Source organism: Choloepus didactylus, chromosome 23 (genome assembly GCF_015220235.1).
Source record: "Choloepus didactylus isolate mChoDid1 chromosome 23, mChoDid1.pri, whole genome shotgun sequence".
Lineage (NCBI taxonomy): Eukaryota > Metazoa > Chordata > Mammalia > Pilosa > Megalonychidae > Choloepus > Choloepus didactylus.
The window spans coordinates 29,798,905-29,804,200 of NC_051329.1; positions in this window are offsets into that span (position 1 = coordinate 29,798,905).

Sequence of the window (5,296 nt, forward strand, 5' to 3'; positions counted from 1 at the left end):
AATGAGGGAGGTAAAGGATCCTTCTGGGGTTAGTCAACCTGCAAATGAGGCTGTGTGGTGCAGTGGTTAAAAGCATTGGCTTTGGAAATGGAAAGACCTGAATTTGAAACTTAGTCGTACCACTTTTTTTTTTTGCATGCTATATAATTCATCCATTACCATTCTAAACAGCTTGTGAGACTGTACAATCATCACCACAATAGATTTTACTTTAAAAAATTGAGATATAATTCATATACTATAAAATTTGCTATTTTAAAGAGTACAATTTGGTGTGTTTTTTTTTAGCATATCCCTAAGATTGTGCAGCCACCACCAGTATCTAATTCTAGAACATTTTCATCACCCCCAAAAGAAACCCTGAACCCATTAGTAGTTGCTGCCTATTTCCCCCTACTCTCAGCCCCCGACAACTACTAATCTCCTCTCTTTCTCTATAGATTTTTCTATTTTGGCCATTTCATATAAATAGAATCATACCATAAGTGGCCTTTTGTGTCTGGCTTCTTTCACTAAATATACTGTTTCCAAGGTTCACTCATGTTGTAGCATTTATCAGTACTTCATTCCTTTTTATGGCCAAATAATATTTCATTATATGGATATATCACATTTAGTTTATCGATTTGTCAGTTGAAGGACATTTGGGTTGTTTCCACTTTTTGGCTATTATGAATAATGCTGCTATGAATATTAGTGTACAGGTTTTGTTGACATTTTTTCATTTCTCTAGGGCATAAACCCAGGAGTAGAATTGCTGGGTCATATGCTAATTCTATGTTTAACTTTTTGAGGAATTGCCAAACTTTTCCAGAGGCTGCACCATATTACATTCCCAGCAACAGTGTATGAGGGTTCCAATTTCTTCACATCCTCACCAACACTTGTTATTGTACATTAAAAAAAAGTTTAGCTGTCCTAAAGGGGTAAATCACTGTGGTATTGGTTAACATTTTCCTAATATTCTGCCCCACTGGCACCTTGGCAGGCTGGCTAATATTTGACTGTGCAAACCTATGAAGAAATTACCTAGTGAGCTCAAGGGAAGGCCAGTGCTAAGGCACTGCCTCTCTTCCCTGATTTCCTTCTCTGACACCTCTGGGGGGTCCAGAGGCACCTATGGCTTCACTAGGCAGAGAGAGAGAGAGTTGCTGAGGTGGCAAGGAGGGGAGTGAAGAAGGAATGCTTTGCCTCAGTAGCAGGATGGATTGGAAACTGTCCCTAGCAGTGATTCGTGAGGTAGAGGTCTAGTGTCTGCTGTGGTGACAAAGGCAATGACCACGCAGGATGTAATGAGTTTAATAGTGCCCACCGCTGCCCCCAAAGATATATCCAAGTCCCAATTCCTGTTAGGGCTGGTACCTGTGAATGTGATCTTACTTGGAAATAATGTCTTGAAGATGTAATTAAGTTAAGGATCTCAAGAAGAAGTCATCCTGGATTTAGAGTGGGTCCTAAATCCAATGACTGATGTCCCTATAAGAGAAAGGAGAGGAAGATTTAACACACACAGGTACAAAGACCAACAGGGGATAAGGCCAGAAATTGGAGTGGTGCATCTAAAAGCCAAGGAATGCCAAGGATTGCCAGAAGTCACCAGAAGCTAGGAGAGAGTTATGGAACAGACTGATTCTCCCTCACAGCCTCTAGAAGGAACCCACCTGCTGACATCTGGATTTCAGACATCTGACATCCAGAACAGCGAGATAATAAATTTCTGTTGTTTTAAGCCACCAAGTCTGTGATAATTTGTTGCAGCAACTACAGGAAACCAATACACAGGGTACCCATGTCTTTTCTTTTTTTTTTAAATTTTACCTACACTCTTTTCTTGAACTGTTTTAAATCCAGGAGGGATAGAACTATATTATCCAGAGGACTTCCTCATATGTGCCAGTGGCATAATTTGAGATTCTTTTGATCTAATCCTGGTGAAATTTCCTCCAGGTCCTATAAGAAAACCCTACTTTATGGGAATCCCTTAAAGGGCTCTGGTGAACAACTAGACTTGGAAGTTTAACTTCCAGCCTCAGCCCCCTTTCCGTCTATGTCCCTATGATACCTTCTGCACTGGGCTTCATCCCAGTACTTGCCTCAGGCTTTGGGCCTTTCCTGCTGGCTGCTCTATTCCTAAGGAGCAACAATTTTGTCTTTGGGAGTTCTTCTCTGCACTGACAGAGTCTGTATTGTTTGTTTCTCTGGAGCTCACCCACTGTAGCCTCTGTCTACCTCAGGCTCACTGAATTCTTCTCTCCACGTCCTACTTGTTCCTGGTTATCTCAGGTCCCCTGACCTTGAAGTTTTCCTAGACTCCTTCCCTTTGTCCTGGGTAGACTGGATTGGCAAACTTTCAAAATGGGGGCCCCTCCTGTTCTGGCACAGGTGGAGAGAAGGGCAGGAACCTGGCTGGCTGGACTCCCCAAGGCCAAGGGTGTTGGGGTGGCAGATGATTCACATCTTCTGGGGAGATTTCTGAAGGACTCTGGCTGTGGAAAAGGAGGAGTTGGCCATGCCAACTCTTATGGTATGAGATGACAGTGATGACAATCTGCATGCCATTTGTGGGGTGCCATTTGTGGGGTGCCAACTCCCAGTCTGGTTTGAGCCCAGGGGTTCCTCCTTCCTGCAAGATGACTCTTGCTTTCTCCAATCTGTCACTCAGTCACTGACTTACAACACACATTTGCTGAGTGCTGATTCTGCAAAGCACAATGCTAGGCCCTGAGAATAAAAAGCCCTAAAATTTGAGGACCTTATAGTCTAGGGAGATAGACAAACCAACATGTCAAGGCAAAATGATGTGATATGTGTTACAATCAAGGGGTTATGAAGTACAATGGTAACACAGCTGAAAGAGAAATGCTTATACCTTGAGAGAAAAAATGGGTAGCTTGAGTTACAGGGGAAAGGTGGCATTTGATTTTAAAGGAAGAGATGGGGGTTAGGCTGACACAGGGGAGAAGGTTATTCTAGGTAAAGAACAGGAAATATATATAGTATGTATATACTATGTATTTTTATTTTTTTTTGTGTGTATATATATATATATATATATATATACTGTATATATCACCATCTAATTAAAGTTTACTATTCCAAGCACTGTACTCAGAGCTCCAACAGAGCTCTATAAAATAAGAATAATAATGCCTTATAGTATTGTAGAGATGAATTATGACAGTATTCATAACTGCACTTGGAACACTTTGAAGTCAAGGGATCCTGTCTTCCAGAGAGTGGCCCAGGCCCCTGACCTTCTCTTGCCTTTCTATGTAAATTCATTTGTCTATGTCCTACCCATTCTAGATGCAGTCAACTGATGTAATAAACTCACCCATTCTAATGTGTGATTGGGAGTGGATAAGTTAGTTTGTTAATTAACTAAATATTTTTCTCATCTAGTATTCATTTAGGCTTACTATGTGCAAGGCCTTGTGCTAGAAATGAAAGATTATAGTGTGGAGCTTAAGAGGACAGGCCTTAAAATCAGAAGATCTCGGTTTGAATTCTACTCATTACTGGGAGACCTTACTCAAGGTATTTACCCTTCAGTTTCCTCCTCTATAAAATAAGAATAATAATGCCTTATAGTGTTGTAGAGATGAATTATGACAGTATGTGTTGGAGCTCTGAGTACAGTGCTTGGAATAGTAAACTTATATTAGATGGTGATATATACAGTATATATATATACACACACACACAGAAAAAATAAAAATACATAATATATACATACTATATATATTTCCTGTTCTTAAGGAGTTCAAAGACTTCAAAAAAGTTCTCAAACAAACTCTGATGTAATAATATATTTTTCCCATGTTATGTATTAGCATTTGAAACAGGGACCTTCTGGAAACACAGGTTTTAATCAAAGGACAATTATTCCCAGAGAAAGATTCTTTTCTTTAGGAGAGTAAGGAGATCCAATGAATGGGAGCTGCTGGGAGGTAGATTTTTGTCCCAGCACAAAAGAAAAATTTGTCAGAGAGCATCTTGGAGGTAGTAAGCATTTCATGTCCTGGAAGGTGACCATGCAGATGGGGATGTTATAGAGGGGCTTCCTGGATCCCTTAGAAGGTTGCAGAGGGGATGCTGGACTCCAGAGGGGCATTTTGCAAAGGATTCTCTTTTCTTCCCATGTTTTCAGGAGCCCTTGCCCTCTTCCTGTTTGGGTGGCTCCCTCCTTCTTGGGACCTGGAAGCCAACAGATGTTGTGGTGCCAGAGGCAGCTGTGAGGGCAGGTGCCTCCTGCAGGTGACCTGGCACCTTATCTCACCCGTCCCCCATCTCTCCCCTGCCTTTTCCGGCTTACCCCTTAGAGCTGAAATAACCCAGAGCCAAACATTAACTGTGAAACCATAAAACCACGTGAAGCTCAGGTGCCTCTCAATAGTCTGGACTCTTGGTGCCCTGTTATCGGGAAATGCTGCCTCACTTCCCTGTGAGGTGGGGAGGGTAGGGTGAGGGGGATCCACCACTCAGGCTTCCACCCTGGTAGAATGGTGGGCAGAGAGATGCCTCTATTTCCTGAAGCTCAAGTGAGGGTTGTTTAGAATCTGATCCCTGAGGTTTGGGGACAGACCACAGCAGTATCTTTCAGCATTAATAGATGATGTCCTCACTTATGCAACCAGGAATTTTCCTACTCTTTGTGGGCCCTGATGTATGCATACATATATGTGGAGACTTCATAGATACCTACACAGAATTGAAAAATATGTGTACCACTCATGTGCCCTGGTGTATACCTATGCAAATAGTGTCTTATTCATCCCCCAAACCTTGCTCAGTGCCTGCAACATCTGTACATCTTCATTGAACTGACGGGTGAATGATGAGTGAACAAGTATTTATGACCACCCACATATTCACCCACACATTTACAGGAGGGTACCTGCCAATACACATGCATGTTCACATTATATGTATACCACACATACAAACACGCACAACATTCAAACCAAACATACTGGCATACATACTCCTATTCATACATATGGTCATATGTAGTTATATGAATGTAGATCATGTATTTATAGATTCCTGAATGACCCTGCTCAATGGTAAAGGTGGTGGTTAGGATGAGACTAGGGTTCCTGAGAGGCTGGACAGGGAAAAGATAATATTTTGGCTGGGAAGCTCTCCTCTCAGTTGTGTTCTGGGACACTTACACAAGCTGTAAAGCTGTCATTGCTAAGCAAGTTGGTGAACGGGGGAGGCGAGGAGGGGCTGAGGGATCCATATCAGAGCAAGTAGGACTAAATTTAGCATCTCCTGGCCCCTTGCAATCTCT